General features: G+C 53.6%; 53 non-coding genes across 53 annotated transcripts; 18 read left to right on the top strand and 35 right to left on the bottom strand.

The window, feature by feature from the left end:
* The first annotated feature begins 318 nt into the window (after positions 1-318).
* Positions 319-390, top strand: Trnas-aga. The gene has a single exon. It is a non-coding gene; the product is annotated as a tRNA-Ser (tRNA).
* Positions 391-584: 194 nt separating this feature from the next.
* On the bottom strand, positions 585-657 carry Trnad-auc. Its single transcript has one exon. It is a non-coding gene; the product is annotated as a tRNA-Asp (tRNA).
* A 158-nt stretch (positions 658-815) lies between these two features.
* Trnav-cac lies at positions 816-888 on the bottom strand. The gene has a single exon. It is a non-coding gene; the product is annotated as a tRNA-Val (tRNA).
* Positions 889-1,290: 402 nt separating this feature from the next.
* On the top strand, positions 1,291-1,362 carry Trnap-agg. Its single transcript has one exon. It is a non-coding gene; the product is annotated as a tRNA-Pro (tRNA).
* A 194-nt stretch (positions 1,363-1,556) lies between these two features.
* On the bottom strand, positions 1,557-1,629 carry Trnad-auc. Its single transcript has one exon. It is a non-coding gene; the product is annotated as a tRNA-Asp (tRNA).
* A 158-nt stretch (positions 1,630-1,787) lies between these two features.
* Positions 1,788-1,860, bottom strand: Trnav-cac. The gene has a single exon. It is a non-coding gene; the product is annotated as a tRNA-Val (tRNA).
* A 402-nt stretch (positions 1,861-2,262) lies between these two features.
* On the top strand, positions 2,263-2,334 carry Trnap-agg. Its single transcript has one exon. It is a non-coding gene; the product is annotated as a tRNA-Pro (tRNA).
* A 194-nt stretch (positions 2,335-2,528) lies between these two features.
* On the bottom strand, positions 2,529-2,601 carry Trnad-auc. Its single transcript has one exon. It is a non-coding gene; the product is annotated as a tRNA-Asp (tRNA).
* A 158-nt stretch (positions 2,602-2,759) lies between these two features.
* Trnav-cac lies at positions 2,760-2,831 on the bottom strand. Its single transcript has one exon. It is a non-coding gene; the product is annotated as a tRNA-Val (tRNA).
* A 403-nt stretch (positions 2,832-3,234) lies between these two features.
* Positions 3,235-3,306, top strand: Trnap-agg. Its single transcript has one exon. It is a non-coding gene; the product is annotated as a tRNA-Pro (tRNA).
* Positions 3,307-3,500: 194 nt separating this feature from the next.
* On the bottom strand, positions 3,501-3,573 carry Trnad-auc. The gene has a single exon. It is a non-coding gene; the product is annotated as a tRNA-Asp (tRNA).
* Positions 3,574-3,731: 158 nt separating this feature from the next.
* Positions 3,732-3,804, bottom strand: Trnav-cac. Its single transcript has one exon. It is a non-coding gene; the product is annotated as a tRNA-Val (tRNA).
* A 402-nt stretch (positions 3,805-4,206) lies between these two features.
* Trnap-agg lies at positions 4,207-4,278 on the top strand. Its single transcript has one exon. It is a non-coding gene; the product is annotated as a tRNA-Pro (tRNA).
* A 194-nt stretch (positions 4,279-4,472) lies between these two features.
* On the bottom strand, positions 4,473-4,545 carry Trnad-auc. The gene has a single exon. It is a non-coding gene; the product is annotated as a tRNA-Asp (tRNA).
* Positions 4,546-4,703: 158 nt separating this feature from the next.
* Trnav-cac lies at positions 4,704-4,775 on the bottom strand. Its single transcript has one exon. It is a non-coding gene; the product is annotated as a tRNA-Val (tRNA).
* A 403-nt stretch (positions 4,776-5,178) lies between these two features.
* Positions 5,179-5,250, top strand: Trnap-agg. The gene has a single exon. It is a non-coding gene; the product is annotated as a tRNA-Pro (tRNA).
* Positions 5,251-5,444: 194 nt separating this feature from the next.
* Trnad-auc lies at positions 5,445-5,517 on the bottom strand. The gene has a single exon. It is a non-coding gene; the product is annotated as a tRNA-Asp (tRNA).
* Positions 5,518-5,675: 158 nt separating this feature from the next.
* Trnav-cac lies at positions 5,676-5,748 on the bottom strand. Its single transcript has one exon. It is a non-coding gene; the product is annotated as a tRNA-Val (tRNA).
* Positions 5,749-6,150: 402 nt separating this feature from the next.
* Positions 6,151-6,222, top strand: Trnap-agg. Its single transcript has one exon. It is a non-coding gene; the product is annotated as a tRNA-Pro (tRNA).
* A 194-nt stretch (positions 6,223-6,416) lies between these two features.
* On the bottom strand, positions 6,417-6,489 carry Trnad-auc. Its single transcript has one exon. It is a non-coding gene; the product is annotated as a tRNA-Asp (tRNA).
* Positions 6,490-6,647: 158 nt separating this feature from the next.
* Trnav-cac lies at positions 6,648-6,720 on the bottom strand. The gene has a single exon. It is a non-coding gene; the product is annotated as a tRNA-Val (tRNA).
* A 402-nt stretch (positions 6,721-7,122) lies between these two features.
* Positions 7,123-7,194, top strand: Trnap-agg. Its single transcript has one exon. It is a non-coding gene; the product is annotated as a tRNA-Pro (tRNA).
* A 194-nt stretch (positions 7,195-7,388) lies between these two features.
* Trnad-auc lies at positions 7,389-7,461 on the bottom strand. The gene has a single exon. It is a non-coding gene; the product is annotated as a tRNA-Asp (tRNA).
* Positions 7,462-7,619: 158 nt separating this feature from the next.
* Trnav-cac lies at positions 7,620-7,692 on the bottom strand. Its single transcript has one exon. It is a non-coding gene; the product is annotated as a tRNA-Val (tRNA).
* Positions 7,693-8,094: 402 nt separating this feature from the next.
* On the top strand, positions 8,095-8,166 carry Trnas-aga. The gene has a single exon. It is a non-coding gene; the product is annotated as a tRNA-Ser (tRNA).
* A 194-nt stretch (positions 8,167-8,360) lies between these two features.
* Positions 8,361-8,433, bottom strand: Trnad-auc. Its single transcript has one exon. It is a non-coding gene; the product is annotated as a tRNA-Asp (tRNA).
* A 158-nt stretch (positions 8,434-8,591) lies between these two features.
* Positions 8,592-8,664, bottom strand: Trnam-cau. Its single transcript has one exon. It is a non-coding gene; the product is annotated as a tRNA-Met (tRNA).
* Positions 8,665-9,066: 402 nt separating this feature from the next.
* Positions 9,067-9,138, top strand: Trnap-agg. The gene has a single exon. It is a non-coding gene; the product is annotated as a tRNA-Pro (tRNA).
* A 194-nt stretch (positions 9,139-9,332) lies between these two features.
* Trnad-auc lies at positions 9,333-9,405 on the bottom strand. The gene has a single exon. It is a non-coding gene; the product is annotated as a tRNA-Asp (tRNA).
* A 158-nt stretch (positions 9,406-9,563) lies between these two features.
* Positions 9,564-9,636, bottom strand: Trnav-cac. The gene has a single exon. It is a non-coding gene; the product is annotated as a tRNA-Val (tRNA).
* A 700-nt stretch (positions 9,637-10,336) lies between these two features.
* On the top strand, positions 10,337-10,408 carry Trnap-agg. The gene has a single exon. It is a non-coding gene; the product is annotated as a tRNA-Pro (tRNA).
* A 194-nt stretch (positions 10,409-10,602) lies between these two features.
* On the bottom strand, positions 10,603-10,675 carry Trnad-auc. Its single transcript has one exon. It is a non-coding gene; the product is annotated as a tRNA-Asp (tRNA).
* A 158-nt stretch (positions 10,676-10,833) lies between these two features.
* Trnav-cac lies at positions 10,834-10,906 on the bottom strand. Its single transcript has one exon. It is a non-coding gene; the product is annotated as a tRNA-Val (tRNA).
* A 948-nt stretch (positions 10,907-11,854) lies between these two features.
* Trnap-agg lies at positions 11,855-11,926 on the top strand. Its single transcript has one exon. It is a non-coding gene; the product is annotated as a tRNA-Pro (tRNA).
* A 194-nt stretch (positions 11,927-12,120) lies between these two features.
* Trnad-auc lies at positions 12,121-12,193 on the bottom strand. Its single transcript has one exon. It is a non-coding gene; the product is annotated as a tRNA-Asp (tRNA).
* Positions 12,194-13,124: 931 nt separating this feature from the next.
* Trnap-agg lies at positions 13,125-13,196 on the top strand. The gene has a single exon. It is a non-coding gene; the product is annotated as a tRNA-Pro (tRNA).
* A 194-nt stretch (positions 13,197-13,390) lies between these two features.
* Positions 13,391-13,463, bottom strand: Trnav-cac. The gene has a single exon. It is a non-coding gene; the product is annotated as a tRNA-Val (tRNA).
* A 650-nt stretch (positions 13,464-14,113) lies between these two features.
* Trnap-agg lies at positions 14,114-14,185 on the top strand. Its single transcript has one exon. It is a non-coding gene; the product is annotated as a tRNA-Pro (tRNA).
* A 194-nt stretch (positions 14,186-14,379) lies between these two features.
* On the bottom strand, positions 14,380-14,452 carry Trnad-auc. The gene has a single exon. It is a non-coding gene; the product is annotated as a tRNA-Asp (tRNA).
* A 158-nt stretch (positions 14,453-14,610) lies between these two features.
* On the bottom strand, positions 14,611-14,683 carry Trnav-cac. The gene has a single exon. It is a non-coding gene; the product is annotated as a tRNA-Val (tRNA).
* Positions 14,684-15,631: 948 nt separating this feature from the next.
* On the top strand, positions 15,632-15,703 carry Trnap-agg. The gene has a single exon. It is a non-coding gene; the product is annotated as a tRNA-Pro (tRNA).
* Positions 15,704-15,897: 194 nt separating this feature from the next.
* On the bottom strand, positions 15,898-15,970 carry Trnad-auc. The gene has a single exon. It is a non-coding gene; the product is annotated as a tRNA-Asp (tRNA).
* Positions 15,971-16,128: 158 nt separating this feature from the next.
* On the bottom strand, positions 16,129-16,201 carry Trnav-cac. Its single transcript has one exon. It is a non-coding gene; the product is annotated as a tRNA-Val (tRNA).
* Positions 16,202-16,851: 650 nt separating this feature from the next.
* Positions 16,852-16,923, top strand: Trnap-agg. The gene has a single exon. It is a non-coding gene; the product is annotated as a tRNA-Pro (tRNA).
* A 194-nt stretch (positions 16,924-17,117) lies between these two features.
* On the bottom strand, positions 17,118-17,190 carry Trnad-auc. Its single transcript has one exon. It is a non-coding gene; the product is annotated as a tRNA-Asp (tRNA).
* A 158-nt stretch (positions 17,191-17,348) lies between these two features.
* Positions 17,349-17,421, bottom strand: Trnav-cac. Its single transcript has one exon. It is a non-coding gene; the product is annotated as a tRNA-Val (tRNA).
* Positions 17,422-18,071: 650 nt separating this feature from the next.
* On the top strand, positions 18,072-18,143 carry Trnap-agg. The gene has a single exon. It is a non-coding gene; the product is annotated as a tRNA-Pro (tRNA).
* Positions 18,144-18,337: 194 nt separating this feature from the next.
* Positions 18,338-18,410, bottom strand: Trnad-auc. Its single transcript has one exon. It is a non-coding gene; the product is annotated as a tRNA-Asp (tRNA).
* A 158-nt stretch (positions 18,411-18,568) lies between these two features.
* On the bottom strand, positions 18,569-18,641 carry Trnav-cac. Its single transcript has one exon. It is a non-coding gene; the product is annotated as a tRNA-Val (tRNA).
* A 650-nt stretch (positions 18,642-19,291) lies between these two features.
* Positions 19,292-19,363, top strand: Trnap-agg. Its single transcript has one exon. It is a non-coding gene; the product is annotated as a tRNA-Pro (tRNA).
* A 424-nt stretch (positions 19,364-19,787) lies between these two features.
* On the bottom strand, positions 19,788-19,860 carry Trnav-cac. The gene has a single exon. It is a non-coding gene; the product is annotated as a tRNA-Val (tRNA).
* Positions 19,861-20,528: 668 nt separating this feature from the next.
* Positions 20,529-20,601, bottom strand: Trnav-aac. Its single transcript has one exon. It is a non-coding gene; the product is annotated as a tRNA-Val (tRNA).
* Positions 20,602-20,759: 158 nt separating this feature from the next.
* Positions 20,760-20,839, bottom strand: Trnav-cac. The gene has a single exon. It is a non-coding gene; the product is annotated as a tRNA-Val (tRNA).
* Between the last annotated feature and the right edge of the window lie 133 nt (positions 20,840-20,972).

Genomic DNA, 20,972 nt, shown 5'->3' with positions numbered 1-20,972 from the left:
TGTCAGCCTGGAACCCATCACAGCCGAGGGCTCAAGAAGTCTTCGGGGTGCTCGAGAGGGTGTCTGCCGTAGCACCCCTAACGAGATAGCGGCGTTTCGCGCAGTCGTTATTGCAAGTCATATCAGCAAAAGGAATCACTTTCTCAGCAGCAGGCAGTGCGAGCCCAGCGGCAGTTCTACATGAAGGTACCAATAGCACAGGAAGGCCGCCGACCGCGGGAATTCGCGCCGCCCCCATCCCGCCAGCCTACTCGACACTGTCAGGGCACCCTGGACGACATCGAGGGACCGAGGTAATTGGCATTCGCGGTGTCACAGGGCTCGTTGGTCTAGGGGTATGATTCATGCTTAGAGTGCAGGAGGTCCCGGGTTCAAATCCCGGACGAGCCCTAGCGTGTAGTGCAAACTGATCGCACGTCAGTGGCTGAGTCAGCGCAAAAAGCTCGCCGTCAATATCAAATGAATTTCTTATTTGGTGTGAGCAATTGACGCTGTGGTCCAACGCGTGAAGGCGATTACGAAGGTTTCGGGTACAGATGGTAGCAGATGCATGTTAGTAAGTCTTGCTTAAAGTGATGAAAAAGTGTTTCCGCCCGGGATCGAACCAGGGAACTTCTGCGTGATGGGCAGACGTGATAACCTCTACACCACGGAAACTGCTTGTGCGCACCTTACTTCACAGACAACTTGTAGTGATGTTGCCATCGTAACTAAAAAATTCAATAAATGTGGTACTTGCAAAACGAAGGGACATGCAGCAGATCCACACACGACGTGGCTCATTGGAGGACAATACGACACAGGCAGGAAAATACTGTTCCCGCCCGGGATCGAACCGGGGACCTTCTGCGTGTGAAGCAGACGTGATAACCGCTACACTACGGAAACGACGGACCCGAGAAGTCCATCCTTGTTCACTCCAACTTGCCTCAGCCTTTCTCTCGTCCGCGAATGCACACACGACATTTCATTTGTCAGCCTGGAACCCATCACAGCCGAGGGCTCAAGAAGTCTTCGGGGTGCTCGAGAGGGTGTCTGCCGTAGCACCCCTAACGAGATAGCGGCGTTTCGCGCAGTCGTTATTGCAAGTCATATCAGCAAAAGCAATCACTTTCTCAGCAGCAGGCAGTGCGAGCCCAGCGGCAGCTCTACATGAAGGTACCAATAGCCCAGGAAGGCCGCCGACCGCGGGAATTCGCTCCGCCCCCATCCCGCCAGCCTACACGAGACTGTCAGGGCACCCTGGACGACATCGAGGGACCGAAGTAATTGGCATTCCCCGCGTCACAGGGCTCGTTGGTCTAGGGGTATGATTCCTGCTTAGGGTGCAGGAGGTCCCGGGTTCAAATCCCGGACGAGCCCTAGCGTTTTGTGCAAACTGATCGCACGTCAGTGGCTGAGTCAGCGCAAAAAGCTCGCCGTCAATGTCAAATGAATTTCTTATTTGGTGTGAGCAATTGACGCTGTGGTCCAACGCGTGAAGGCGATTACGAAGGTTTCGGGTACAGATGGTAGCAGATGCATGTTAGTAAGTCTTGCTTAAAGTGATGAAAAAGTGTTTCCGCCCGGGATCGAACCAGGGAACTTCTGCGTGATGGGCAGACGTGATAACCTCTACATCACGGAAACTGCTTGTGCGCACCTTACTTCACAGACAACTTGTAGTGATGTTGCCATCGTAACTAAAAAATTCAATAAATGTGGTACTTGCAAAACGAAGGGACATGCAGCAGATCCACACACGACGTGGCTCATTGGAGGACAATACGAAACAGGCAGGAAAATACTGTTCCCGCCCGGGATCGAACCGGGGACCTTCTGCGTGTGAAGCAGACGTGATAACCGCTACACTACGGAAACGACGGACCCGAGAAGTCCATCCTTGTTCACTCCAACATGCCTCAGCCTTTCTCTCGTCCGCGAATGCACACACGACATTTCATTTGTCAGCCTGGAACCCATCACAGCCGAGGGCTCAAGAAGTCTTCGGGGTGCTCGAGAGGGTGTCTGCCGTAGCACCCCTAACGAGATAGCGGCGTTTCGCGCAGTCGTTATTGCAAGTCATATCAGCAAAAGCAATCACTTTCTCAGCAGCAGGCAGTGCGAGCCCAGCGGCAGCTCTACATGAAGGTACCAATAGCCCAGGAAGGCCGCCGACCGCGGGAATTCGCGCCGCCCCCATCCCGCCAGCCTACACGAGACTGTCAGGGCACCCTGGACGACATCGATGGACCGAAGTAATTGGCATTCGCCGTGTCACAGGGCTCGTTGGTCTAGGGGTATGATTCCTGCTTAGGGTGCAGGAGGTCCCGGGTTCAAATCCCGGACGAGCCCTAGCGTGTTGTGCAAACTGATCGCACGTCAGTGGCTGAGTCAGCGGAAAAAGCTCGCCGTCAATATCAAATGAATTTCTTATTTGGTGTGAGCAATTGACGCTGTGGTCCAACGCGTGAAGGCGATTACGAAGGTTTCGGGTACAGATGGTAGCAGATGCATGTTAGTAAGTCTTGCTTAAAGTGATGAAAAAGTGTTTCCGCCCGGGATCGAACCAGGGAACTTCTGCGTGATGGGCAGACGTGATAACCTCTACACCACGGAAACTGCTTGTGCGCACCTTACTTCACAGACAACTTGTAGTGATGTTGCCATCGTAACTAAAAAATTCAATAAATGTGGTACTTGCAAAACGAAGGGACATGCAGCAGATCCACACACGACGTGGCTCATTGGAGGACAATACGACACAGGCAGGAAAATACTTTTCCAGCCCGGGATCGAACCGTGGACCTTCTGCGTGTGAAGCAGACGTGATAACCGCTACACTACGGAAACGACGGACCCGAGAAGTCCATCCTTGTTCACTCCAACTTGCCTCAGCCTTTCTCTCGTCGGCGAATGCACACACGACATTTCATTTGTCAGCCTGGAACCCATCACAGCCGAGGGCTCAAGAAGTCTTCGGGGTGCTCGAGAGGGTGTCTGCCGTAGCACCCCTAACGAGATAGCGGCGTTTCGCGCAGTCGTTATTGCAAGTCATATCAGCAAAAGCAATCACTTTCTCAGCAGCAGGCAGTGCGAGCCCAGCGGCAGCTCTACATGAAGGTACCAATAGCCCAGTAAGGCCGCCGACCGCGGGAATTCGCGCCGCCCCCATCCCGCCAGCCTACACGAGACTGTCAGGGCACCCTGGACGACATCGAGGGACCGAAGTAATTGGCATTCGCCGTGTCACAGGGCTCGTTGGTCTAGGGGTATGATTCCTGCTTAGGGTGCAGGAGGTCCCGGGTTCAAATCCCGGACGAGCCCTAGCGTGTTGTGCAAACTGATCGCACGTCAGTGGCTGAGTCAGCGCAAAAAGCTCGCCGTCAATATCAAATGAATTTCTTATTTGGTGTGAGCAATTGACGCTGTGGTCCAACGCGTGAAGGCGATTACGAAGGTTTCGGGTACAGATGGTAGCAGATGCATGTTAGTAAGTCTTGCCTAAAGTGATGAAAAAGTGTTTCCGCCCGGGATCGAACCAGGGAACTTCTGCGTGATGGGCAGACGTGATAACCTCTACACCACGGAAACTGCTTGTGCGCACCTTACTTCACAGACAACTTGTAGTGATGTTGCCATCGTAACTAAAAAATTCAATAAATGTGGTACTTGCAAAACGAAGGGACATGCAGCAGATCCACACACGACGTGGCTCATTGGAGGACAATACGACACAGGCAGGAAAATACTGTTCCCGCCCGGGATCGAACCGGGGACCTTCTGCGTGTGAAGCAGACGTGATAACCGCTACACTACGGAAACGACGGACCCGAGAAGTCCATCCTTGTTCACTCCAACTTGCCTCAGCCTTTCTCTCGTCCGCGAATGCACACATGACATTTCATTTGTCAGCCTGGAACCCATCACAGCCGAGGGCTCAAGAAGTCTTCGGGGTGCTCGAGAGGGTGTCTGCCGTAGCACCCCTAACGAGATAGCGGCGTTTCGCGCAGTCGTTATTGCAAGTCATATCAGCAAAAGCAATCACTTTCTCAGCAGCAGGCAGTGCGAGCCCAGCGGCAGCTCTACATGAAGGTACCAATAACCCAGGAAGGCCGCCGACCGCGGGAATTCGCGCCGCCCCCATCCCGCCAGCCTACACGAGACTGTCAGGGCACCCTGGACGACATCGAGGGACCGAAGTAATTGGCATTCGCCGTGTCACAGGGCTCGTTGGTCTAGGGGTATGATTCCTGCTTAGGGTGCAGGAGGTCCCGGGTTCAAATACCGGACGAGCCCTAGCGTGTTGTGCAAACTGATCGCACGTCAGTGGCTGAGTCAGCGGAAAAAGCTCGCCGTCAATATCAAATGAATTTCTTATTTGGTGTGAGCAATTGACGCTGTGGTCCAACGCGTGAAGGCGATTACGAAGGTTTCGGGTACAGATGGTAGCAGATGCATGTTAGTAAGTCTTGCTTAAAGTGATGAAAAAGTGTTTCCGCCCGGGATCGAACCAGGGAACTTCTGCGTGATGGGCAGACGTGATAACCTCTACACCACGGAAACTGCTTGTGCGCACCTTACTTCACAGACAACTTGTAGTGATGTTGCCATCGTAACTAAAAAATTCAATAAATGTGGTACTTGCAAAACGAAGGGACATGCAGCAGATCCACACACGACGTGGCTCATTGGAGGACAATACGACACAGGCAGGAAAATACTTTTCCAGCCCGGGATCGAACCGTGGACCTTCTGCGTGTGAAGCAGACGTGATAACCGCTACACTACGGAAACGACGGACCCGAGAAGTCCATCCTTGTTCACTCCAACTTGCCTCAGCCTTTCTCTCGTCCGCGAATGCACACACGACATTTCATTTGTCAGCCTGGAACCCATCACAGCCGAGGGCTCAAGAAGTCTTCGGGGTGCTCGAGAGGGTGTCTGCCGTAGCACCCCTAACGAGATAGCGGCGTTTCGCGCAGTCGTTATTGCAAGTCATATCAGCAAAAGCAATCACTTTCTCAGCAGCAGGCAGTGCGAGCCCAGCGGCAGCTCTTCATGAAGGTACCAATAGCCCAGGAAGGCCGCCGACCGCGGGAATTCGCGCCGCCCCCATCCCGCCAGCCTACACGAGACTGTCAGGGCACCCTGGACGACATCGAGGGACCGAAGTAATTGGCATTCGCCGTGTCACAGGGCTCGTTGGTCTAGGGGTATGATTCCTGCTTAGGGTGCAGGAGGTCCCGGGTTCAAATCCCGGACGAGCCCTAGCGTGTTGTGCAAACTGATCGCACGTCAGTGGCTGAGTCAGCGCAAAAAGCTCGCCGTCAATATCAAATGAATTTCTTATTTGGTGTGAGCAATTGACGCTGTGGTCCAACGCGTGAAGGCGATTACGAAGGTTTGGGGTACAGATGGTAGCAGATGCATGTTAGTAAGTCTTGCTTAAAGTGATGAAAAAGTGTTTCCGCCCGGGATCGAACCAGGGAACTTCTGCGTGATGGGCAGACGTGATAACCTCTACACCACGGAAACTGCTTGTGCGCACCTTACTTCACAGACAACTTGTAGTGATGTTGCCATCGTAACTAAAATATTCAATAAATGTGGTACTTGCAAAACGAAGGGACATGCAGCAGATCCACACACGACGTGGCTCATTGGAGGACAATACGACACAGGCAGGAAAATACTGTTCCCGCCCGGGATCGAACCGGGGACCTTCTGCGTGTGAAGCAGACGTGATAACCGCTACACTACGGAAACGACGGACCCGAGAAGTCCATCCTTGTTCACTCCAACTTGCCTCAGCCTTTCTCTCGTCCGCGAATGCACACACGACATTTCATTTGTCAGCCTGGAACCCATCACAGCCGAGGGCTCAAGAAGTCTTCGGGGTGCTCGAGAGGGTGTCTGCCGTAGCACCCCTAACGAGATAGCGGCGTTTCGCGCAGTCGTTATTGCAAGTCATATCAGCAAAAGCAATCACTTTCTCAGCAGCAGGCAGTGCGAGCCCAGCGGCAGCTCTTCATGAAGGTACCAATAGCCCAGGAAGGCCGCCGACCGCGGGAATTCGCGCCGCCCCCATCCCGCCAGCCTACACGAGACTGTCAGGGCACCCTGGACGACATCGAGGGACCGAAGTAATTGGCATTCGCCGTGTCACAGGGCTCGTTGGTCTAGGGGTATGATTCCTGCTTAGGGTGCAGGAGGTCCCGGGTTCAAATCCCGGACGAGCCCTAGCGTGTTGTGCAAACTGATCGCACGTCAGTGGCTGAGTCAGCGCAAAAAGCTCGCCGTCAATATCAAATGAATTTCTTATTTGGTGTGAGCAATTGACGCTGTGGTCCAACGCGTGAAGGCGATTACGAAGGTTTGGGGTACAGATGGTAGCAGATGCATGTTAGTAAGTCTTGCTTAAAGTGATGAAAAAGTGTTTCCGCCCGGGATCGAACCAGGGAACTTCTGCGTGATGGGCAGACGTGATAACCTCTACACCACGGAAACTGCTTGTGCGCACCTTACTTCACAGACAACTTGTAGTGATGTTGCCATCGTAACTAAAATATTCAATAAATGTGGTACTTGCAAAACGAAGGGACATGCAGCAGATCCACACACGACGTGGCTCATTGGAGGACAATACGACACAGGCAGGAAAATACTGTTCCCGCCCGGGATCGAACCGGGGACCTTCTGCGTGTGAAGCAGACGTGATAACCGCTACACTACGGAAACGACGGACCCGAGAAGTCCATCCTTGTTCACTCCAACTTGCCTCAGCCTTTCTCTCGTCCGCGAATGACCACACGACATTTTATTTGTCAGCCTGGAACCCATCACAGCCGAGGGCTCAAGAAGTCTTCGGGGTGCTCGAGAGGGTGTCTGCCGTAGCACCCCTAACGACATAGAGGCGTTTCGCGCAGTCGTTATTGCAAGTCATATCAGCAAAAGCAATCACTTTCTCAGCAGCAGGCAGTGCGAGCCCAGCGGCAGCTCTACATGAAGGTACCAATAGCCCAGGAAGGCCGCCGACCGCGGGAATTCGCGCCGCCCCCATCCCGCCAGCCTACACGAGACTGTCAGGGCACCCTGGGCGACATCGAGGGACCGAAGTAATTGGCGTTCGCCGTGTCACAGGGCTCGTTGGTCTAGGGGTATGATTCCTGCTTAGGGTGTAGGAGGTCCCGGGTTCAAATCCCGGACGAGCCCTAGCGTGTTGTGCAAACTGATCGCACGTCGGTGGCTGAGTCACCGCAAAAAGCTCGCCGTCAATGTCAAATGAATTTCTTATTTGGTGTGAGCAACTGACGCTGTGGTCCAACGCGTGAAGGCGATTACGAAGGTTTGGGGTACAGATGGTAGCAGATGCATGTTAGTAAGTCTTGCTTAAAGTGATGAAAAAGTGTTTCCGCCCGGGATCGAACCAGGGAACTTCTGCGTGATGGGCAGACGTGATAACCTCTACACCACAGAAACTGCTTGTGCGCACCTTACTTCACAGGCAACTTGTAGTGATGTTGCCATCGTAACTAAAAAATTCAATAAATGTGGTACTTGCAAATCGAAGGGACATGCAGCAGATCCACACACGACGTGGCTCATTGGAGGACAATACGACACAGGCAGGAAAATACTGTTCCCGCCCGGGATCGAACCGGGGACCTTCTGCGTGTGAAGCAGACGTGATAACCGCTACACTACGGAAACGACGGACCCGAGAAGTCCATCCTTGTTCACTCCAACTTGCCTCAGCTTTTCTCTCGTCCACGAATGCACACACGACATTTCATTTGTCAGCCTGGAACCCATCACAGCCGAGGGCTCAAGAAGTCTTCGGGGTGCTCGAGAGGGTGTCTGCCGTAGCACCCCTAACGAGATAGCGGCGTTTCGCGCAGTCGTTATTGCAAGTCATATCAGCAAAAGCAATCACTTTCTCAGCAGCAGGCAGTGCGAGCCCAGCGGCAGCTCTACATGAAGGTACCGATAGCACAGGAAGGCCGCCGACCGCGGGAATTCGCGCCGCCCCCATCCCGCCAGCCTACTCGAGACTGTCAGGGCACCCTGGACGACATCGAGGGACCGAGGTAATTGGCATTCGCCGTGTCACAGGGCTCGTTGGTCTAGGGGTATGATTCCTGCTTAGAGTGCGGGAGGTCCCGGGTTCAAATCCCGGACGAGCCCTAGCGTGTAGTGCAAACTGATCGCACGTCAGTGGCTGAGTCAGCGCAAAAAGCTCGCCGTCAATATCAAATGAATTTCTTATTTGGTGTGAGCAATTGACGCTGTGGTCCAACGCGTGAAGGCGATTACGAAGGTTTCGGGTACAGATGGTAGCAGATGCATGTTAGTAAGTCTTGCCTAAAGTGATGAAAAAGTGTTTCCGCCCGGGATCGAACCAGGGAACTTCTGCGTGATGGGCAGACGTGATAACCTCTACACCACGGAAACTGCTTGTGCGCACCTTACTTCACAGACAACTTGTAGTGATGTTGCCATCGTAACTAAAAAATTCAATAAATGTGGTACTTGCAAAACGAAGGGACATGCAGCAGATCCACACACGACGTGGCTCATTGGAGGACAATACGACACAGGCAGGAAAATACTGTTCCCGCCCGGGATCGAACGGGGGACCTTCTGCGTATGAAGCAGACGTGATAACCGCTACACTACGGAAACGACGGACCCGAGAAGTCCATCCTTGTTCACTCCAACTTGCCTCAGCCTTTCTCTCGTCCGCGAATGCACACACGACAGTTCTTTTTTCAGCCTGGAACCCATCACAGCCGAGGGCTCAAGAAGTCTTCGGGGTGCTCGAGAGGGTGTCTGCCGTAGCACCCCTAACGAGATAGCGGCGTTTCGCGCAGTCGTTATTGCAAGTCATATCAGCAAAAGCAATCACTTTCTCAGCAGCAGGCAGTGCGAGCCCAGCGGCAGCTCTACATGAAGGTACCAATAGCCCAGGAAGGCCGCCGACCGCGGGAATTCGCGCCGCCCCCATCCCGCCAGCCTACACGAGACTGTCAGGGCACCCTGGACGACATCGAGGGACCGAAGTAATTGGCGTTCGCCGTGTCACAGGGCTCGTTGGTCTAGGGGTATGATTCCTGCTTAGGGTGCAGGAGGTCCCGGGTTCAAATCCCGGACGAGCCCTAGCGTGTTGTGCAAACTGATCGCACGTCGGTGGCTGAGTCAGCGCAAAAAGCTCGCCGTCAATATCAAGTGAATTTCTTATTTGGTCTGAGCAATTGACGCTGTTGTCCAACGCGTGAAGGCGATTACGAAGGTTTCGGGTACAGATGGTAGCAGATGCATGTTAGTAAGTCTTGCTTAAAGTGATGAAAAAGTGTTTCCGCCCGGGATCGAACCAGGGAACTTCTGCGTGATGGGCAGACGTGATAACCTCTACACCACGGAAACTGCTTGTGCGCACCTTACTTCACAGGCAACTTGTAGTGATGTTGCCATCGTAACTAAAAAATTCAATAAATGTGGTACTTGCAAAACGAAGGGACATGCAGCAGATCCACACACGACGTGGCTCATTGGAGGACAATACGACACAGGCAGGAAAATACTGTTCCCGCCAGGGATCGAACCGGGGACCTTCTGCGTGTGAAGCAGACGTGATAACCGCTACACTACGGAAACGACGGACCCGAGAAGTCCATCCTTGTTCACTCCAACTTGCCTCAGCCTTTCTCTCGTCCGCGAATGCACACACGACATTTCATTTGTCAGCCTGGAACCCATCACAGCCGAGGGCTCAAGAAGTCTTCGGGGTGCTCGAGAGGGTGTCTGCCGTAGCACCCCTAACGAGATAGCGGCGTTTCGCGCAGTCGTTATTGCAGGTCATATCAGTAAAAGCAATCACCTTCTCAGCAGCAGGTAGTGCGAGCCCAGCGGCAGCGCAAAAGCAATCACTTTCTCAGCAGCAGGCAGTGCGAGCCCAGAGGCCGAGGAGTGCATCTTTGTTCACTTGAACTTGCCTCAGCCTTTCTCTCGTCCGCGAATGCACACACGACAGTTCTTTTGTCAGCCTGGAACCCATCACAGCCGAGGGCTCAAGTAGTCTTCGGGGTGCTCGAGAGGGTGTCTGCCGTAGCACCCCTAACGAGATAGCGGCGCTTCGCGCAGTCGTTGTTGCAAGTCATATCAGCAAAAGCAATCACTTTCTCAGCAGCAGGCAGTGCGAGCCCAGCGGCAGCTCTACATGAAGGTACCAATTGCCCAGGAAGGCCGCCGACCGCGGGAATTCGCGCCGCCCCCATCCCGCCAGCCTACACGAGACTGTCAGGGCACCCTGGACGACATCGAGGGACCGAAGTAATTGGCATTCGCCGTGTCACAGGGCTCGTTGGTCTAGGGGTATGATTCCTGCTTAGGGTGCAGGAGGTCCCGGGATCAAATCCCGGACGAGCCCTAGCGTGTTGTGCAAACTGATCGCACGTCAGTGGCTGAGTCAGCGCAAAAAGCTCGCCGTCAATATCAAATGAATTTCTTATTTGGTGTGAGCAATTGACGCTGTGGTCCAACGCGTGAAGGCGATTACGAAGGTTTCGGGTACAGATGGTAGCAGATGCATGTTAGTAAGTCTTGCTTAAAGTGATGAAAAAGTGTTTCCGCCCGGGATCGAACCAGGGAACTTCTGCGTGATGGGCAGACGTGATAACCTCTACACCACGGAAACTGCTTGTGCGCACCTTACTTCACAGACAACTTGTAGTGATGTTGCCATCGTAACTAAAAAATTCGATAAATGTGGTACTTGCAAAACGAAGGGACATGCAGCAGATCCACACACGACGTGGCTCATTGGAGGACAATACGACACAGGCAGGAAAATACTGTTCCCGCCCGGGATCGAACCGGGGACCTTCTGCGTGTGAAGCAGACGTGATAACCGCTACACTACGGAAACGACGGATCCGCGAAGTCCATCCTTGTTCACTCCAACTTGCCTCAGCCTTTCTCTCGTCCGCGAATGCACACACGACAGTTCTTTTGTCAGCCTGGAACCCATCACAGCCGAGGGCTCAAGAAGTCTTCGGGGTGCTCGACAGGGTGTCTGCCGTAGCACCCCTAACGAGATAGCGGCGTTTCGCGCAGTCGTAATTGCAAGTCATATCAGCAAAAGCAATCACTTTCTCAGCAGCAGGCAGTGCGAGCCCAGAGGCCGAGGAGTGCATCTTTGTTCACTCGAACTTGCCTCAGCCTTTCTCTCGTCCGCGAATGCACACACGACAGTTCTTTTGTCAGCCTGGAACCCATCACAGCCGAGGGCTCAAGAAGTCTTCGGGGTGCTCGAGAGGGTGTCTGCCGTAGCACCCCTAACGAGATAGCGGCGTTTCGCGCAGTCGTTAGTGCAAGTCATATCAGTAAAAGCAATCACCTTCTCAGCAGCAGGTAGTGCGAGCCCAGCGGCAGCGCAAAAGCAATCACTTTCTCAGCAGCAGGCAGTGCGAGCCCAGAGGCTGAGAAGTGCATCTTTGTTCACTCGAACTTGCCTCAGCCTTTCTCTCGTCCGCGAATGCACACACGACAGTTCTTTTGTCAGCCTGGAACCCATCACAGCCGAGGGCTCAAGTAGTCTTCGGGGTGCTCGAGAGGGTGTCTGCCGTAGCACCCCTAACGAGATAGCGGCGCTTCGCGCAGTCGTTGTTGCAAGTCATATCAGCAAAAGCAATCACTTTCTCAGCAGCAGGTAGTGCGAGCCCAGCGGCAGCTCTACATGAAGGTACCAATAGCCCAGGAAGGCCGCCGACCGCGGGAATTCGCGCCGCCCCCATCCCGCCAGCCTACACGAGACTGTCAGGGCACCCTGGACGACATCGAGGGACCGAAGTAATTGGCATTCGCCGTGTCACAGGGCTCGTTGGTCTAGGGGTATGATTCCTGCTTAGGGTGCAGGAGGTCCCGGGATCAAATCCCGGACGAGCCCTAGCGTGTTGTGCAAACTGATCGCACGTCAGTGTCTGAGTCAGCGCAAAAAGCTCGCCGTCAATATCAAATGAATTTCTTATTTGGTGTGAGCAATTGACGCTGTGGTCCAACGCGTGAAGGCGATTACGAAGGTTTCGGGTACAGATAGTAGCAGATGCATGTTAGTAAGTCTTGCTTAAAGTGATGAAAAAGTGTTTCCGCCCGGGATCGAACGAGGGAACTTCTGCGTGATGGGCAGACGTGATAACCTCTACACCACGGAAACTGCTTGTGCGCACCTTACTTCACAGACAACTTGTAGTGATGTTGCCATCGTAACTAAAAAATTCAATAAATGTGGTACTTGCAAAACGAAGGGACATGCAGCAGATCCATACACGACGTGGCTCATTGGAGGACAATACGACACAGGCAGGAAAATACTGTTCCCGCCCGCGATCGAACCGGGGACTTTCTGCGTGTGAAACAGGCGTGATAACCGCTACACTACGGAAACGACGGACCCGAGAAGTCCATACTTGTTCACTCGAACTTGCCTCAGCCTTTCTCTCGTCCGCGAATGCACACACGACAGTTCTTTTGTCAGCCTGGAACCCATCACAGCCGAGGGCTCAAGAAGTCTTCGGGGTGCTCGAGAGGGTGTCTGCCGTAGCACCCCTAACGAGATAGCGGCGTTTCGCGCAGTCGTTATTGCAAGTCATATCAGTAAAAGCAATCACCTTCTCAGCAGCAGGTAGTGCGAGCCCAGTGGCAGCGCAAAAGCAATCACTTTCTCAGCAGCAGGCAGTGCGAGCCCAGAGGCCGAGGAGTGCATCTTTGTTCACTCGAACTTGCCTCAGCCTTTCTCTCGTCCGCGAATGCACACACGACAGTTCTTTTGTCAGCCTGGAACCCATCACAGCCGAGGGCTCAAGAAGTCTTCGGGGTGCTCGAGAGGGTGTCTGCCGTAGCACCCCTAACGAGATAGCGGCGTTTCGCGCAGTCGTTATTGCAAGTCATATCAGCAAAAGCAATCACTTTCTCAGCAGCAGGTAGTGCGAACCCAGCGGCAGCTCTACATGAAGGTACCAATAGCCCAGGAAGGCCGCCGACCGCGGGAATTCGCGCCGCCCCCATCCCGCCAGCCTACACGAGACTGTCAGGGCACCCTGGACGACATCGAGGGACCGAAGTAATTGGCATTCGCCGTGTCACAGGGCTCGTTGGTCTAGGGGTATGATTCCTGCTTAGGGTGCAGGAGGTCCCGGGCTCAAATCCCGGACGAGCCCTAGCGTGTTGTGCAAACTGATCGCACGTCAGTGGCTGAGTCAGCGGAAAAAGCTCGCCGTCAATATCAAATGAATTTCTTATTTGGTGTGAGCAATTGACGCTGTGGTCCAACGCGTGAAGGCGATTACGAAGGTTTCGGGTACAGATGGTACCAGATGCATGTTAGTAAGTCTTGCTTAAAGTGATGAAAAAGTGTTTCCGCCCGGGATCGAACCGGGGACCTTCTGCGTGTGAAGCAGACGTGATAACCGCTACACTACGGAAACGACGGATCCGAGAAGTCCATCCTTGTTCACTCCAACTTGCCTCAGCCTTTCTCTCGTCCGCGAATGCACACACGACAGTTCTTTTGTCAGCCTGGAACCCATCACAGCCGAGGGCTCAAGAAGTCTTCGGGGTGCTCGAGAGGGTGTCTGCCGTAGCACCCCTAACGAGATAGCGGCGTTTCGCGCAGTCGTAATTGCAAGTCATATCAGCAAAAGCAATCACTTTCTCAGCAGCAGGCAGTGCGAGCCCAGAGGCCGAGGAGTGCATCTTTGTTCACTCGAACTTGCCTCAGCCTTTCTCTCGTCCGCGAATGCACACACGACAGTTCTTTTGTCAGCCTGGAACCCATCACAGCCGAGGGCTCAAGAAGTCTTCGGGGTGCTCGAGAGGGTGTCTGCCGTAGCACCCCTAACGAGATAGCGGCGTTTCGCGCAGTCGTTATTGCAAGTCATATCAGCAAAAGCAATCACTTTCTCAGCAGCAGGTAGTGCGAGCCCAGCGGCAGCTCTACATGAAGGTACCAATAGCCCAGGAAGGCCGCCGACCGCGGGAATTCGCGCCGCCCCCATCCCGCCAGCCTACACGAGACTGTCAGGGCACCCTGGACGACTTCGAGGGACCGAAGTAATTGGCATTCGCCGTGTCACAGGGCTCGTTTGTCCAGGGGTATGATTCCTGCTTAGGGTGCAGGAGGTCCCGGGTTCAAATCCCGGACGAGCCCTAGCGTGTTGTGCAAACTGATCGCACGTCAGTGGCTGAGTCAGCGGAAAAAGCTCGCCGTCAATATCAAATGAATTTCTTATTTGGTGTGAGCAATTGACGCTGTGGTCCAACGCGTGAAGGCGATTACGAAGGTTTCGGGTACAGATGGTAGCAGATGCATGTTAGTAAGTCTTGCTTAAAGTGATGAAAAAGTGTTTCCGCCCGGGATCGAACCAGGGAACTTCTGCGTGATGGGCAGACGTGATAACCTCTACACCACGGAAACTGCTTGTGCGCACCTTACTTCACAGACAACTTGTAGTGATGTTGCCATCGTAACTAAAAAATTCAATAAATGTGGTACTTGCAAAACGAAGGGACATGCAGCAGATCCACACACGACGTGGCTAATTGGAGGACAATACGACACAGGCAGGAAAATACTGTTCCCGCCCGCGATCGAACCGGGGACTTTCTGCGTGTGAAGCAGGCGTGATAACCGCTACACTACGGAAACGACGGACCCGAGAAGTCCATCCTTGTTCACTCCAACTTGCCTCAGCCTTTCTCTCGTCCGCGAATGCACACACGACATTTCATTTGTCAGCCTGGAACCCATCACAGCCGAGAGCTCAAGAAGTCTTCGGGGTGCTCGAGAGGGTGTCTGCCGTAGCACCCCTAACGAGATAGCGGCGTTTCGCGCAGTCGTAATTGCAAGTCATATCAGCAAAAGCAATCACTTTCTCAGCAGCAGGCAGTGCGAGCCCAGAGGCCGAGGAGTGCATCTTTGTTCACTCGAACTTGCCTCAGCCTTTCTCTCGTCCGCGAATGCACACACGACAGTTCTTTTGTCAGCCTGGAACCCATCACAGCCGAGGGCTCAAGAAGTCTTCGGGGTGCTCGAGAGGGTGTCTGCCGTAGCACCCCTAACGAGATAGCGGCGTTTCGCGCAGTCGTTATTGCAAGTCATATCAGCAAAAGCAATCACCTTCTCAGCAGCAGGTAGTGCGAGCCCAGTGGCAGCGCAAAAGCAATCACTTTCTCAGCAGCAGGCAGTGCGAGCCCAGAGGCCGAGGAGTGCATCTTTGTTCACTCGAACTTGCCTCAGCCTTTCTCTCGTCCGCGAATGCACACACGACAGTTCTTTTGTCAGCCTGGAACCCATCACAGCCGAGGGCTCAAGAAGTCTTCGGGGTGCTCGAGTGGGTGTCTGCCGTAGCACCCCTAACGAGATAGCGGCGTTTCGCGCAGTCGTTATTGCAAGTCATATCAGCAAAAGCAATCACTTTCTCAGCAGCAGGTAGTGCGAGCCCAGCGGCAGCTCTACATGAAGGTACCAATAGCCCAGGAAGGCCGCCGACCGCGGGAATTCGCGCCGCCCCCATCCCGCCAGCCTACACGAGACTGTCAGGGCACCCTGGACGACATCGAGGGACCGAAGTAATTGGCATTCGCCGTGTCACAGGGCTCGTTGGTCTAGGGGTATGATTCCTGCTTAGGGTGCAGGAGGTCCCGGGTTCAAATCCCGGACGAGCCCTAGCGTGTTGTGCAAACTGATCGCACGTCAGTGGCTGAGTCAGCGGAAAAAGCTCGCCGTCAATATCAAATGAATTTCTTATTTGGTGTGAGCAATTGACGCTGTGGTCCAACGCGTGAACGCGATTACGAAGGTTTGGGGTACAGATGGTAGCAGATGCATGTTAGTAAGTCTTGCTTAAAGTGATGAAAAAGTGTTTCCGCCCGGGATCGAACCAGGGAACTTCTGCGTGATGGGCAGACGTGATAACCCCTACACCACGGAAACTGCTTGTGCGCACCTTACTTCACAGACAACTTGTAGTGATGTTGCCATCGTAACTAAAAAATTCAATAAATGTGGTACTTGCAAAACGAAGGGACATGCAGCAGATCCACACACGACGTGGCTAATTGGAGGACAATACGACACAGGCAGGAAAATACTGTTCCCGCCCGCGATCGAACCGGGGACTTTCTGCGTGTGAAGCAGACGTGATAACCGCTACACTACGGAAACGACGGACCCGAGAAGTCCATACTTGTTCACTCGAAGTTGCCTCAGCCTTTCTCTCGTCCGCGAATGCACACACGACATTTCATTTGTCAGCCTGGAACCCATCACAGCCGAGGGCTCAAGAAGTCTTCGGGGTGCTCGAGAGGGTGTCTGCCGTAGCACCCCTAACGAGATAGCGGCGTTTCGCGCAGTCGTAATTGCAAGTCATATCAGCAAAAGCAATCACTTTCTCAGCAGCAGGCAGTGCGAGCCCAGAGGCCGAGGAGTGCATCTTTGTTCACTCGAACTTGCCTCAGCCTTTCTCTCGTCCGCGAATGCACACACGACAGTTCTTTTGTCAGCCTGGAACCCATCACAGCCGAGGGCTCAAGAAGTATTCGGGGTGCTCGAGAGGGTGTCTGCCGTAGCACCCCTAACGAGATAGCGGCGTTTCGCGCAGTCGTTATTGCAAGTCATATCAGCAAAAGCAATCACTTTCTCAGCAGCAGGTAGTGCGAGCCCAGCGGCAGCTCTTAATGAAGGTACCAATAGCCCAGGAAGGCCGCCGACCGCGGGAATTCGCGCCGCCCCCATCCCGCCAGCCTACACGAGACTGTCAGGGCACCCTGGACGACATCGAGGGACCGAAGTAATTGGCATTCGCCGTGTCACAGGGCTCGTTGGTCTAGGGGTATGATTCCTGCTTAGGGTGCAGGAGGTCCCGGGTTCAAATCCCGGACGAGCCCTAGCGTGTTGTGCAAACTGATCGCACGTCAGTGGCTGAGTCAGCGCAAAAAGCTCGCCGTCAATATCAAATGAATTTCTTATTTGGTGTGAGCAATTGACGCTGTGGTCCAACGCGTGAAGGCGATTACGAAGGTTTCGGGTACAGATGGTAGCAGATGCATGTTAGTAAGTCTTGCTTAAAGTGATGAAAAAGTGTTTCCGCCCGGGATCGAACCAGGGAACTTCTGCGTGATGGGCAGACGTGATAACCTCTACACCACGGAGACTGCTTGTGCGCACCTTACTTCACAGACAACTTGTAGTGATGTTGCCATCGTAACTAAAAAATTCAATAAATGTGGTACTTGCAAAACGAAGGGACATGCAGCAGATCCACACACAACGTGGCTCATTGGAGGACAATACGACACAGACAGGAAAATACTGTTCCCGCCCGGGATCGAACCGGGGACCTTCTGCTTGTGAAGCAGACGTGATAACCGCTACACTACGGAAACGACGGACCCGAGAAGTCCATCCTTGTTCACTCCAACTTGCCTCAGCCTTTCTCTCGTCCGCGAATGCACACACGACATTTCATTTGTCAGCCTGGAACCCATCACAGCCGAGGGCTCAAGAAGTCTTCGGGGTGCTCGAGAGGGTGTCTGCCGTAGCACCCCTAACGAGATAGCGGCGTTTCGCGCAGTCGTAATTGCAAGTCATATCAGCAAAAGCAATCACTTTCTCAGCAGCAGGCAGTGCGAGCCCAGAGGCCGAGGAGTGCATCTTTGATCCCTCGAACTTGCCTCAGCCTTTCTCTCGTCCGCGAATGCACACACGACAGTTCTTTTGTCAGCCTGGAACCCATCACAGCCGAGGGCTCAAGAAGTATTCGGGGTGCTCGAGAGGGTGTCTGCCGTAGCACCCCTAACGAGATAGCGGCGTTTCGCGCAGTCGTTATTGGAAGTCATATCAGCAAAAGAAATCACTTTCTCAGCAGCCGGTAGTGCGAGCCCAGCGGCAGCTCTTAATGAAGGTACCAATAGCCCAGGAAGGCCGCCGACCGCGGGAATTCGCGCCGCCCCCATCCCGCCAGCCTACACGAGACTGTCAGGGCACCCTGGACGACATCGAGGGACCGAAGTAATTGGCATTCGCCGTGTCACAGGGCTCGTTGGTCTAGGGGTATGATTCCTGCTTAGGGTGCAGGAGGTCCCGGGTTCAAATCCCGGACGAGCCCTAGCGTGTTGTGCAAACTGATCGCACGTCAGTGGCTGAGTCAGCGCAAAAAGCTCGCCGTCAATATCAAATGAATTTCTTATTTGGTGTGAGCAATTGACGCTGTGGTCCAACGCGTGAAGGCGATTACGAAGGTTTCGGGTACAGATGGTAGCAGATGCATGTTAGTAAGTCTTGCTTAAAGTGATGAAAAAGTGTTTCCGCCCGGGATCGAACCAGGGAACTTCTGCGTGATGGGCAGACGTGATAACCTCTACACCACGGAAACTGCTTGTGCGCACCTTACTTCACAGACAACTTGTAGTGATGTTGCCATCGTAACTAAAAAATTCAATAAATGTGGTACTTGCAAAACGAAGGGACATGCAGCAGATCCACACACAACGTGGCTCATTGGAGGACAATACGACACAGGCAGGAAAATACTGTTCCCGCCCGGGATCGAACCGGGGACCTTCTGCGTGTGAAGCAGACGTGATAACCGCTACACTACGGAAACGACAGACACGAGAAGTCCATCCTTGTTCACTCCAACTTGCCTCAGCCTTTCTCTCGTCCGCGAATGCACACACGACATTTCATTTGTCAGCCTGGAACCCATCACAGCCGAGGGCTCAAGAAGTCTTCGGGGTGCTCGAGAGGGTGTCTGCCGTAGCACCCCTAACGAGATAGCGGCGTTTCGCGCAGTCGTAATTGCAAGTCATATCAGCAAAAACAATCACTTTCTCAGCAGCAGGCAGTGCGAGCCCAGAGGCCGAGGAGTGCATCTTTGTTCACTCGAACTTGCCTCAGCCTTTCTCTCGTCCGCGAATGCACACACGACAGTTCTTTTGTCAGCCTGGAACCCATCACAGCCGAGGGCTCAAGAAGTCTTCGGGGTGCTCGAGAGGGTGTCTGCCGTAGCACCCCTAACGAGATAGCGGCGTTTCGCGCAGTCGTTATTGCAAGTCATATCAGCAAAAGCAATCACTTTCTCAGCAGCAGGTAGTGCGAGCCCAGCGGCAGCTCTTAATGAAGGTACCAATAGCCCAGGAAGGCCGCCGACCGCGGGAATTCGCGCCGCCCCCATCCCGCCAGCCTACACGAGACTGTCAGGGCACCCTGGACGACATCGAGGGACCGAAGTAATTGGCATTCGCCGTGTCACAGGGCTCGTTGGTCTAGGGGTATGATTCCTGCTTAGGGTGCAGGAGGTCCCGGGTTCAAATCCCGGACGAGCCCTAGCGTGTTGTGCAAACTGATCGCACGTCAGTGGCTGAGTCATCGCAAAAAGCTCGCCGTCAATATCAAATGAATTTCTTATTTGGTGTGAGCAATTGACGCTGTGGTCCAACGCGTGAAGGCGATTACGAAGGTTTCGGGTACAGATGGTAGCAGATGCATGTTAGTAAGTCTTGCTTAAAGTGATGAAAAAGTGTTTCGCCCGGGATCGAACCAGGGAACTTCTGCGTGATGGGCAGACGTGATAACCTTTACACCACGGAAACTGCTTGTGCGCACCTTACTTCACAGACAACTTGTAGTGATGTTGCCATCGTAACTAAAAAATTCAATAAATGTGGTACTTGCAAAACGAAGGGACATGCAGCAGATCCACACACGACGTGGCTCATTGGAGGACAATACGACACAGGCAGGAAAATACTGTTCCCGCCCGGGATCGAACCGGGGACCTTCTGCGTGTGAAGCAGACGTGATAACCGCTACACTACGAAAACGACGGACCCGAGAAGTCCATCCTTGTTCACTCCAACTTGCCTCAGCCTTTCTCTCGTCGGCGAATGCTCACACGACATTTCATTTGTCAGCCTGGAACCCATCACAGCCGAGGGCTCAAGAAGTCTTCGGGGTGCTCGAGAGGGTGTCTGCCGTAGCACCCCTAACGAGATAGCGGCGTTTCGCGCAGTCGTTATTGCAAGTCATATCAGCAAAAGCAATCACTTTCGCAGCAGCAGGCAGTGCGAGCCCAGCGGCAGCTCTACATGAAGGTACCAATAGCCCAGAAAGGCCGCCGACCGCGGGAATTCGCGCCGCCCCCATCCCGCCAGCCTACACGAGACTGTCAGGGCACCCTGGACGACATCGAGGGACCGAAGTAATTGGCATTCGCCGTGTCACAGGGCTCGTTGTTCTAGGGGTATGATTCCTGCTTAGGGTGCAGGAGGTCCCGGGTTCAAATGCCGGACGAGCCCTAGCGTTTTGTGCAAACTGATCGCACGTCAGTGGCTGAGTCAGCGCAAAAAGCTCGCCGTCAATATCAAATGAATTTCTTATTCGATGTGAGCAATTGACATTCTGGTCCGACGCGTGAAGGCGATTACGAAGGTTTCGGGTACAGATGGTAGCAGATGCATGTTAGTAAGTCTTGCTTAAAGTGATGAAAAAGTGTTTCCGCACGGGATCGAACCGGGGACCTTCTGCGTGTTAGGCAGACGTGATAACCGCTACACCACGGAAACTGCTTGTGTGCACCTTACTTCACAGACAGCTTGTAGTGATGCTGCCATCGTAACTAAAAAATTCAATAAATGTGGTACTTGCAAAACGAAGGGACATGCAGCAGATCCACACACGACGTGGCTCATTGGAGGACAATACGACACAGGCAGGAAAATACTGGTCCGGCCGGGATCGAACCGGGGACCTTCTGCGTGTGAAGCAGACGTGATAACCGCTACACTACGGAAACGACGGACCCGAGAAGTCCATCCTTGTTCACTCCAACTTGCCTCAGCCTTTCTCTCGTCCGCGAATGCACACACGACATTTCATTTGTCAGCCTGGAACCCATCACAGCCGAGGGCTCAAGAATTCTTCGGGGTGCTCGAGA

The sequence above is a fragment of the Schistocerca piceifrons genome, chromosome 2 (assembly GCF_021461385.2).
Source record: "Schistocerca piceifrons isolate TAMUIC-IGC-003096 chromosome 2, iqSchPice1.1, whole genome shotgun sequence".
Classification (NCBI taxonomy): Eukaryota; Metazoa; Arthropoda; class Insecta; order Orthoptera; family Acrididae; genus Schistocerca; species Schistocerca piceifrons.
The sequence above is the reverse complement of the archived record's forward strand: the minus strand, read 5'-3'. Positions and strand labels throughout refer to the sequence as shown.